The sequence below is a fragment of the Pan paniscus genome, chromosome 18 (assembly GCF_029289425.2).
Source record: "Pan paniscus chromosome 18, NHGRI_mPanPan1-v2.0_pri, whole genome shotgun sequence".
NCBI lineage: Eukaryota > Metazoa > Chordata > Mammalia > Primates > Hominidae > Pan > Pan paniscus.
Window position 1 is genome coordinate 69033007 of NC_073267.2, and position 12651 is coordinate 69045657.

Here is a 12651-nt window from a genome sequence, read left to right on the forward strand (position 1 = left end):
ATCACATGTACTGGGCTCTAGATGCCAGTTAAAACCTGTACATGAATCATCACCACAAAAACACTAATGATAAAAAACACCAATATTAATTTTTACTGTATTACCTTTTAAAGATGTATCCTCATGTGTATAATGAGGATATTAGCAATGTCTTCCATGGAGCTATGGTGTGAAGGATTTACCCACCATTAAGGAATTATTCAATAAGGCTTGTGAAAGCACAGTAAAGAAAAACCTTATTCAGCACCATCGTGGTACACATGGGACCATGGTAATGGGTTTTTCCAGTGGGGGAGGAATTGGGCTCAACTCCAAACATAGCATGGGGAAGTAGAAATGTATAGCCAAGGAGCAGGGTGAGGGCCAGTGATTGGAAAATGACTAAAAGGAAATATCAGAGCTAAGGGGGATTCTGGCTAAACCAACCTAACAGGATTCTAGCTGAAGACAAGCCAGGGTGATCAGACATCATCTGAGGGGTGGTGAAGGATGAGGCACCTGATCAGATATCAAGGGTGGTCAGATACCCAAGGTGAGGAGTTCTTGCTAAAATGATTTGTCAGGGCTCTTTATCTAAACTGGATTTTACAAGGATATGCACAGATGAGCCTAGGTGAAGATTCGATCTAAGGTTTTGACTGAAGTTTGGCCAAGCGAAGAATCTTTGTTACCATCATCTCGCAGAGAGTAATTGTCAGGCAGGGTCTAAATCTAAGGCTGACCTTATCCAGATATTGGGCCTTTAACTGTGTAGCTACACTCTGTTCCTGTAGCTAGTATAATGCCCTGCACCAATACTCAGTCACACATTTTAATATTTGTCCCTTTAAGTATCATGTCACTTTCATACTTTTTTCATTTTTAACATATGTGAATCCAGGAGCCAATTAGGTGTTAGTAAATGATGAAAACACTAAAGCTGTGGTATAGGTTGACCAGCGACATTTGGCTGCAGTTTGTTTGGCTATAAAAAAAAAATATATAAACACAGGCAAAGACCTAGAGGTAGATGCACACAGACATGCATACATAGACAGATTTTCTTCTTGATCTTCTTTTGAAAATCAATAATTTTGAATACTAAGAAACTAAATTATTCAAATGAATCTCGGATTATCTGATGCCTTAGAACTGTTTTCTTCCCTCCAAGGTACATTCTGAATAGATTGACTATTTGACTTTAGGACTAAAAAAGTAAATCACCTCCTTGTCTCTTCAATTGTTATCACCTTCTTTCATATCTCTGTTTGCATTGCTGTGTATTTCCTGAAGCAAACAAAGAAACAAAAAAATTTATTTGTGTATAGTAATTGCAGATTGTGATTCATAAAAATAAATGCCAACTTTAGGTGGAGTCTATTCTCTTCCTGCAGGTGAAATTATGTAGAAGGTTTAGATTAAAGTGCAAAAAGCTTTGCACATTAATTTAAGAGAATATATTTACTATAACTGAGTATTTTAGTTAGACTTTTCTCTAGCTACTTCTAATATTAAGAAAGGCATTCTTATTTACAATTCAATAATCAACTCTTGCTTACATTTAGTAGCAAGCATTATACAAATGTAACTTCAACTATGTGAGGATTTCCCCTTAAAGTGTAATCAAGCCCATCTTATCTCTCTACTTTTCTTGCATAGAATCTACTTAAAAGGAGTTTACAATTCACTGCCTACCCTACCTTGCCCAGCTATGCCTCAGCTTCCTGTATTCTTACTGCTGCATATTCATTGTTGCCCAGAAACTTCCCTCACTAATGCATTGATGATTTCTCTTGGTATAGTTTAGTGAATAATATTAGTTTTTATTTTAGCTGAACTCCTCATGGTCTTTGACTTTGATTTCTCTCGCCTGCTTAACACTTTGTGACTTGTGCTTCTTTGACACGCTGCTCTCTTATGGTTGTATTTGTGCCTCTAACAGTGCATTTTTAGGCTTTATTCTTAGATTCCTCTCTCACCTACTTACCTAGGAGGAATTCCCATCTTTTCCCTATGTCCAGCACCTTTGCTTCCTGTACACACTCTCTCCAGAGGAAAATTCCATCCACTCAAATTCCATGATGATCTTCAAACACGACTCTCAAATATTTCCAAAGCAGACCTCTTTCCTGCAATCCATTTCCATGTTATTTCTGTCTTCCTAATTGGAATCTTAACTAGAACATCTATGGGTACTTCTACTTCAAACTTTGTGTGTGTGTATGTGTGTGTGTGTGTATCTCCTACAGAACTGGGTTGTTCCAGATGAGTTTCTGGCAACTTTAAAGAGACAAAACAGGAATGATAATATAGATTTTTTTTTCCTTTTCTTTAAAATCATATGTACTAAGTATTGTGAATGCTTTCTTCTAATTTTTATGGGTTTTTATTGTTTCTTCGGGTTTTTTTTGTATCCAACAACATATCTTTAGACTCGTGCATTTAAAAAATGTTTTATAAAATACATTCTGGACTATGAACTATTTTACCTAACTAATTATCATCTTTTTACTTGTAAAGACCATGGCTACGCTTTGTCCAAGGATAGGTCAAGGTAAACATCCAGAGTGACTCAGCAAGTTTGGAGCTCAGGCGTGTAACTCCACTTGTTATCATAGCATGTAGCCATAACATGGAAAGGCCATCCCTTGGTTCTAAGCCTCTATTGTCTGTAAAAGGTATAATTGCCCTGCCTACACTGTACAGGCACATTGGTGCCCAGAGAAAGAGAGAGAGAGAGAGAGAGAGAGTCAGAGCTGTCCATCTTTGCAAACAAACAAGGGGTTGGGGGGCAGAGAGTGCAGGATACAGCTTGGCTCGCTTGTGCCCAAAGAGAGAAAGAGTTAAGCTGCTGACCCTGAAGGCGAGGGAGAGCCAGCTGCGCAGCCGTGTTTGTGGGAGCCATCAGACTATGCAGCCAAGACAGGATGGCCAGTGTGAGAAAGCTGTTGATGAGAGCTGCTGCTGAATAAAATAATCTTTCACCTGCCTACCCGCCGCACCCCCCACCCTCCCGAGTGTTCTTTCTGCTCATCCACCCACTCCCTCAAACCTTAGCATGGTCTGAAACCTGACCCTGAGCATGACATTACTGTATTTCTATAATATTTTTTCTGTACCTTTCCCTTGTTGTGCTACCATAAGCACATCCCTTGCATACTTCTGTGATCCATGCCACACTGTATCATAGCCACATACTTAATCTTTTGTCTCTTATACTATGAGCTGCTTGGGTGAAATGAGTTCTTTTTGCCTCTATCGGTATCTCCTATGCAGGCTAATATTGGTGATAGATATAGGTCTATTCAGTGTATTTAGCTGCTGCCTAGTATTCTATCATATGAATACATTACATTATATTTATCAATTCCCAGTTAATATGCTCTTCAGTTATTCTCATATTTCATTGTTTCAAATAATGCTGCAACGAATATTCTGATGGTTTTCTAATCCCCAGTTTTCTTTTTATAAATATATTTAAATTAAGAACACTTGCTTAAGTACTAGGATGTTGTATTTCTTTTTAAAATATGGGAAACAAATGTATTTTTTAGCTGTTAGCAAAATGTAAATACTCCTATTTAGATAAGCCAGCTTAGTGTTTATGGTTGGCTAGATACTTTTAAGAATCTTACACTGGGTCCTATTATACACATGTTAACATGCCACCCTTCATTCTTAGTGTGTGTGTGTGTGTGTGTTTATATCTATATATCTATATAGGTAGATATAAATAAAACATCAATATAGAATATATATTATATATATTCTTCTTGTGTGTATACATAACATTAATATATAATATATATAATTAATGTTACCGATCACATTGCTTTGTTTATAATGTTAATCTGCTTATATTAAGTATTTTTTGATCCTTACGCACATTTTGAAAAGGACTGTAGCTGAAACCATCATAATAAAACATATCCCTCTTTGTTCAAAGACCAGCTTATGTCTCTGCATTAATTTTCCTTCTTCTCTTTCACAGATAATTAATAGAAGATACTGGGAAGTACTTAACTTTACTTCAACCTATTTGAAGTTTATTACCCTTGTGACTCATGCATCACAACCACCAAAAATGGATAAATTGTAAAATCTACCAGAATAAATCCCCCCTTCAAAAACTGCAACTCCCAAACCTGCTAACAGTACATTTTCAGACTGCCCTCTCTAATAACTGTTTCCCACAGAGCAAAAAGCTTTTAGTGCATTGCAAATGATGCACTCTTCTCAGCAGCTTGATTCTCAAACTCTCATTTCTGATATGCTTCAGGTTGCTGCACTCTGATCTACTCATTCAGTGCTCTCTCTTCATGCCATTAATATGAAGCTTTCTGTTTTGACATTTAGTTGTTTCAGGAAATGGGCATTTGATTCGTGGAAGAAAAATCTGTATCTCTAAGAGAGCTGCATTGAAAAAGAAATAAAGGTGTAGTGTATTAAAACCCTGCTTATTTAGCAACCCTTTTAATTTCAGTGAATTGTTTAGTAGGTTTTATGCTGATAAAAGTCTGCATCATGATTCATTTTTCTTATGTTCCTTCCTAGATGCACTATCTTTCCATCTCTCACTCATTGCTGCACATTTTTTTCTGGATAGTGTCTTGCTTCTAATCAATCTTCTTACGATTTCTCTCCCACACACCACCCTTTCTTGTACCCAAGGCTAATTCTTGATGTCTTCGTTGCATGGTGCAACAAGGAAAGTTGTTCTCAATTAATATTTCAAATGCGCCCCCAAATCTATCAGATCCTTTGCATTAAGGCAGGTCCACATTAGTTCTTGATGATGGGCTATTGGTGAGAGCAAAATAGGGAACTTCAATGGAAGCACGGAGGAGGGGTTAGAGTATGCTACCCTCTGTTGGTTTCTTTTTTAGCCAATGAAGAGCCTGGTCCCTGAATGACCTTGAACAGTACATGACAACATGTGATAGACAAATGGAAATAAAATCTGTTTTGTTGAATCCCTCAGATTTAGGGGGTAAATTGTTCCTGAAGCATACACTAGCCTGTCTTTGCTAGTAAACAAGTCATAGCTCTCTGGAGTCTTTTGGTTAGAGATCCAAAAATTGTTTGTTTCTCAAAGTCTTTCAAAATCAAATTTCACTCTCCTAATTTCATAGAACTTTATTCTGGATAATCTAATCTATTCAAATCTTCTGTCCTTGACTCTGTTGTTGTTGTACTTTATTTTAATTTTATTTTTTCTATATTACTCTTTTGCTCACAGTCTTTCAATTGTTCACCATTGTTCTTAGGATAAATTTCAAACTCCTTTATAAAGCTTATAAAGTCCTTTTTGTTCTGGTTGTTCCTACATTTTCAGCTTCATTGTTTGCTGGTCTTCTGTTTTCCTTCTCTTTTTCCAGCCTGGAAGCCTTTTCTCCCTATCACTACCCCCAACCTACATACTGCTTTACCACCTCTGTTTTGTGCTACTATAGCACATCCCTGGCATACTTCTGTGATCAGTACCACACCATATCACAGCCACACGCTTAAACTTTTGTCCCCTATACTGTGGGCTGCTTAGGTGAAATGAGTTCTCTTTGCCTCTATTGATATCTCCTTGCATGTTTATCCTTATATGTGATGTCTGCTGTACATGTTGACCTGTATTTACAGGTTTCCACTAAACAGTGAGTTACTCAGAGACACCTGTTCTTGTCTCCAGTTTAGGACCTTTTGCAGATACTGCTAGGCAACATTATACTTGCTTCACAGTAGCTCTCATGCTGTATTTTCATTGTTTGGTTGCTTCTTCATACATGACACTAACTTGTAAGCTCTGCTTCAGTCCCTCTTGTTGGTGTGTGTTTTTAATGGCCAGCACGGGGCCTGGCACATGAAGAATGTTATTTAGAAACACTCTTAATTTCAGTGAGTTGTTAAGTAGGTTTTATAATGATAAAAGTCTGCATCATTTTGATTCAGCAGTGCACTGATCAAAATGTATTCTTCATGCTGGTGAAGGCTGTTCCCTTTTCTCTAAATGTTTTCTCTTCCCAGTACATATCATGTCTCTTCCAGGGAGCCTCCTGTATGATTTTATCCCACCGAGTTCTCTTAGTTTGAGATACTCTTATAGACTTATTCACTACTATCCATTTTAGCATTCTTTTCAACCTTAGTTGTTTAATTGCCTGAGTGTTTTTTCCCCAGTTATAGCCTTTGAAAACAGGGTCGATTTAGAGTAAATTATGGTATTCAACAGACACTTAGCTTGATCTAAGTAGTATGTTGGGACATAAGTATAAATGAGGAAATGGTCTGTCCTCAGGACATTTGGAATCTAATAGATAAAACAAAATATAAGCAGATACACAGAGGTGATGATTTTACTTTTATAATAGATGTATGAGCAATGATCTGTGTGCCAAGATAGTGTAACTGCTAAAAATATTTTAATGTACAAAAACCATAGAAAACCTTTTAATAAAAAGCAATACATGAAATCATGGAAAGTAGAGTTATTCACATTGATTGTCAATCCTGGTCAAGTGAAGTAAAACCTCAAAGAATAATTTTATTCAGAATTTCTTGAACTAGGCACAGTGGCTCATGCCTGTAATTCCAGGACTTTGGGAGGCTGAGGCAGACAGTTCACCTGAGGTCAGGAGTTCAAGACCAGCCTAACCAACATAGTGAAACCCCATCTTTACTAAAAATACAAAAATTAGCCAGGTGTGGTGGCAGGCACCTGTAATCCCAGCTACTCAAGAGGCTGAAGCAGGAGAATCTCTTGAACCCAAGAGGTGTAGGTTACAGTGAGCCAAGATTGTGCCACTGCACTGAGGCCCAGGTGACAGAGTGAGATCTGTCTAAAAAAAAAAAAAAAAAAAGGAATTTCTGAGTTCTGTTTTCATTATTTGGAAGGAAAGAAGGAAGGAAGGAAGGAAGTTAGTCCCATTGCTTTCCATCTCTTTTTCTTTAACTATTTCTTTTTACTTTACTGTTCTTACTTTTCTTTCTTCCCAACTTGCCATTTCAAGCCCCACCTACTCTACTCTCTAAAGATAGTTTTGATCATTTCTAGCCTTGCTGTTTCTACCCTCTCCACCCCAATACACACACATACACACACAATCTAATTAGCTAAACCATTTATCCATCCTTAAATACTTCTCCATTTTTTTCTATATCCTTCATCATCTTGGCCCAGTTAAAAGTATGTGGACAATAAAAATAGTGCCATTATTAGTATTTCACTTGTGATCCAAGACTGTGCTAATTTTCGCTGTAGATGAATTTGTGATGCTTTAGAAAGATCATTCAATCTTCAGAGATATGTTGATTCTAAGTAGAAAGAGATAAAATACCCACTACTGTATCAGCACTGGGATAGTCATGAGAAAAAATGTAGATTAATGCCCTTACTAAGCTACTAAGGAAGGTGGTTTGTAAACCAACAGAGAGGTAAAAAGCCCAATTTATTTGACACAGACTCTATTTAAAGAAAACTGAATTTTATATTATGAATATTCACTCTCCTATCTTATTCTGAACATAGGAAATAGCTCAGAGTTTTATTTATTTATTCCTCACTTTGTTCCAAAAAGGGATTTAAGATAGCTTATGAGGATATTAAAATACATCAAAGCACGTAATTAGAAATAGGTGAGAAAGTAGAAAAATAACAAGAGCAGCAACCTGATGTAGAACCAGAAATAGGGCAAAATAGAAGTATACTTTCAGAAAGTTTTATATACTTGCTACTATTTCTAAAATTTTCAGCAACCCATGTTGAAAAAATTTAATCAGCTATGACATTCATGATATTCAGAATATCAAAACAAACTATTGAGGAAGAGACAGTCAAATGAGGTAGGGTATTCTCCCAAGAGGGCTCAGGAAAGACACTATATAATACAATGCATAGCATTATCAACAATATTCACAACATCTTTGCAGTAACCATGGTGAGTTCCACAAAGCAGCTCCCTGTAGCATCCTTCTATATAGGCTGATGGCACCATATTAAATTAAAATTCAATGTAAGACACTGTTGTTCCTCTCTGTAGGAGGGGGTGGGGATGGAGGAGTAAGAAAGTCTAGCTCAATATGTAACAGTTTACTGGTCTGGCTGAATTATTGGTGGGGATTATAGACTACTGAGTGCAATGGGTTGTTATCATATTCTTCATTGAATCCTCAATAAGTATTATTTCAAACTGTTGCCCTTTATCTATGTAAAATTTGATGGCTATTTATTTGCCAATGAAATCAAAACTTACCTGACCTAACAGATATTCCAGTTAATAAGTCCAGAAAAGCCTTGCCTTGGTTGTGGGAAAATATAGGCAAAGGCTATAAACACTTAGCAATGGCTTTTAATCTACCAAACAGAAACAGGAGAACAAATATGTCTGAGGATAATAGAGAAAATACGCGTAAAATACTCTTTAAGGATATTGCCATACTTTTCAAATTTCTGTTAATTAATGTCTATCTAGATGTGGGCCTGTGAAAATTAGAGGGTGAGATCTGGGAGGTGAATCCTCAAATTTAGACATGGAAGAACTGAGTTTTATTTCTAGCCTTGAAATTAGTTCACTTAATTATGTTGTATCTCAATTTTACTATGTAATGATGGCTCTAGTATTTCCTCCTCCAAACATCTTATGACTGCATTGTCAAGTTGATCAAGTTGTTGGCATTACAGAAGATTTCCACCTGGTCACAGGATTCCACTGAGCATAATCAAACAAAATTTAAAATATACACAAATGATACTTTTTAAAAGTATCAGTCTTGTCATTGAACTGTATCTATTCCACAGTTACAGGCATGGAGAGGCAGAGACTCTCCCTTGGACGTAATTCTTTGCCTATTCTCTGCCTGAAAAGTTGCCCCTTCTCTTTGTTGACTTTCAGTCCTCAAGGATAATTTGAAAGGTGGAGCTTATGGGAGCCCTAACATGGTGATGTGATGTCTGTTTTCTAATGCTCATTTGGCCACTCACAGATGTCACATTCAACAATTTTATTTCCCCTTTGTGAGAATCAGTATCTTCCATGGAAAATCATAGATTGAATTGAACTGAGTTTTTTGATGATATGACAAATTGTCTGATCTTAACTATAAAGCTCATTATAAGAAAAGTACTTGGAGAAGACAAGACACCCATTGGATGAAATATTTATTTTGTATCAGGCATGTTGATATTTATCTAAACCTAACCACAATCCTTGAATAAAGAAGAACTGCAGCTATTTTTTTGAGAGACTTATTTACTGTTTCTCAGCATCAAAATTATGCAGCTAGTGACTGGTAGAGCCCAGATTTCAACCCAGATATCCTGTTTCAAGCCCCCTACACTTTCACAGACTATGCGACCATTCACTTTTTAAGATCACAACCAAAAGCTCTTTACATCTAGGGCATCCAAATAGTCTCGAATTTTATCACATTTCTTTTTTTTTTTTTTTTTTTAGATGAAATAAAGTTTATATCTTTATTTTTATTTTTATTTTTATTATTTATTTATTTTTTATTTATTATACTTTAAGTTTTAGGGTACATGTGCACATTCTGCAGGTTAGTTACATATGTATACATGTGCCATGCTGGTGCGCTGCAGCCACTAACTCGTCATCTAGCATTAGGTATATCTCCCAGTGCTATCCCTCCCCACTCCCCCCACCCCATAACAGTCCCCAGAGTGTGATATTCCCCTTCCTGTGTCCATGTGATCTCATTGTTCAATTCCCACCTATGAGTGAGAATATGCAGTGTTTGGTTTTTTGTTCTTGTGATGGTTTACTGAGAATGATGATTTCCAATTTCATCCATGTCCCTACAAAGGACATGAACTCATCATTTTTTATGGCTGCATAGTATTCCATGGTGTATATGTGCCACATTTTCTTAATCCAGTCTATCATTGTTGGACATTTGGGTTGGTTCCAAGTCTTTGCTATTGTGAATAATGCCGCAATAAACATACGTGTGCATGTGTCTTTATAGCAGCATGATTTATAGTACTTTGGGTATATACCCAGTAATGGGATGGCTGGGTCAAATGGTATTTCCAGTTCTAGATCCCTGAGGAATCGCCACACTGACTTCCACAATGGTTGAACTAGTTTACAGTCCCACCAACAGTGTAAAAGTGTTCCTATTTCTCCACATCCTCTCTAGCACCTGTTGTTTCCTGACTTTTTAATGATTGCCATTCTAACTGGTGTGAGATGGTATCTCATTGTGGTTTTGATTTGCATTTCTCTGATGGCCAGTGATGATGAGCATTTTTTCATGTGTTTTTTGGCTGTATAAATGTCTTCTTTTGAGAAGTGTCTGTTCATGTCCTTCGCCCACTTTTTGATGGGGTTGTTTGTTTTTTTCTTCTAAATTTGTTTGAGTTCATCGTAGATTCTGGATATTAGCCCTTTGTCAGATGAGTAGGTTGCGAAAATTTTCTCCCATTTTGTAGGTTGCCTGTTCACTCTGATGGTAGTTTCTTTTGCTGTGCAGAAGCTCTTTAGTTTAATTAGATCCCATTTGTCAATTTTGGCTTTTGTTGCCATTGCTTTTGGTGTTTTAGACATGAAGTCCTTGCCCATGCCTATGTCCTGAATGGTAATGCCTAGGTTTTCTTCTAGGGTTTTTATGGTTTTAGGTCTAACGTTTAAGTCTTTAATCCATCTTGAATTGATTTTTGTATAAGGTGTAAGGAAGGGATCCAGTTTCAGCTTTCTACATATGGCTAGCCAGTTTTCCCAGCACCATTTATTAAATAGGGAATCCTTTCCCCATTGCTTGTTTTTCTCAGGTTTGTCAAAGATCAGATAGTTGTAGATATGTGGCATTATTTCTGAGGGCTCTGTTCTGTTCCATTGATCTATATCTCTGTTTTGGTACCAGTACCATGCTGTTTTGGTTACTGTAGCCTTGTAGTATAGTTTGAAGTCAGGTAGTGTGATGCCTCCAGCTTTGTTCTTTTGGCTTAGGATTGACTTGGCGATGCGGGCTCTTTTCTGGTTCCATATGAACTTTAAAGTAGTTTTTTCCAATTCTGTGAAGAAAGGCATTGGTAGCTTGATGGGGATGGTGTTGAATCTGTAAATTACCTTGGGCTGTATGGCCATTTTCACGATATTGATTCTTCCTACCCATGAGCATGGAATGTTCTTCCATTTGTTTGTATCCTCTTTTATTTCCTTGAGCAGTGGTTTGTAGTTCTCCTTGAAGAGGTCCTTCACATCCCTTGTAAGTTGTGTTCCTAGGTATTTTATTCTCTTTGAAGCAATTGTGAATGGGAGTTCACTCATGATTTGGCTCTCTGTCTTTTGTTGGTGTATAAGAATGCTTGTGATTTTTGTACATTGATTTTGTATCCTGAGACTTTGCTGAAGTTGCTTATCAGCTTAAGGAGATTTTGGGCTGAGACAATGGGGTTTTCTAGATATACAATCATGTCGTCTGCAAACAGGGACAATTTGACTTCCTCTTTTCCTAATTGAATACCCTTTATTTCCTTCTCCTGCCTAATTGCCCTGGCCAGAACTTCCAACACTATGTTGAATAGGAGTGGTGAGAGAGGGCATCCCTGTCTTGTGCCAGTTTTCAAAGAGAATGCTTCCAGTTTTTGCCCATTCAGTATGATATTGGCTGTGGGTTTGTCATAGATAGCTCTTATTATTTTGAAATACGTCCCATCAATACCTAATTTATTGAGAGTTTTTAGCATGAAGGGTTGTTGAATTTTGTCAAAGGCTTTTTCTGCATCTATTGAGATAATCATGTGGTTTTTGTCTTTGGCTCTGTTTATATGCTGGATTACATTTATTGATTTGCGTATATTGAACCAGCCTTGCATCCCAGGGATGAAGCCCACTTGATCATGGTGGATAAGCTTTTTGATGTGCTGATGGATTCGTTTTGCCAGTATTTTATTGAGAATTTTTGCATCAATGTTCATCAAGGATATTGGTCTAAAATTCTCTTTTTTGGTTGTGTCTCTGCCTGGCTTTGGAATCAGAATGATGCTGGCCTCATAAAATGAGTTAGGGAGGATTCCCTCTTTTTCTATTGATTGGAATAGTTTCAGAAGGAATGGTACCAGTTCCTCCTTGTACCTCTGGTAGAATTCGGCTGTGAATCCATCTGGTCCTGGACTCTTTTTGGTTGGTAAGCTATTGATTATTGCCACAATTTCAACTCCTGTTATTGGTCTATTCAGAGATTCAACTTCTTCCTGGTTTAGTCTTGGGAGAGTGTATGTGTCGAGGAAGTTATCCATTTCTTCTAGATTTTCTAGTTTATTTGCGTAGAGGTGTTTGTAGTATTCTCTGATCGTAGTTTGTATTTCTGTGGGATCGGTGGTGATATCCCCTTTATCATTTTTTATTGCGCCTATTTGATTCTTCTCTCTTTTTTTCTTTATTAGTCTTGCTAGCGGTCTATCAATTTTGTTGATCCTTTCAGAAAACCAGCTCCTGGATTCATTAATTTTTTGAAGGGTTTTTTGTGTCTCTATTTCCTTCAGTTCTGCTCTGATTTTAGTTATTTCTTGCCTTCTGCTAGCTTTTGAATGTATTTGCTCTTGCTTTTCTAGTTCTTTTAATTGTGATGTTAGGGTGTCAATTTTGGATCTTTCCTGCTTTCTCTTGTGGGCATTTAGGGCTATAAATCTCCCTCTACACACTGCTTTGAATGTGTCCC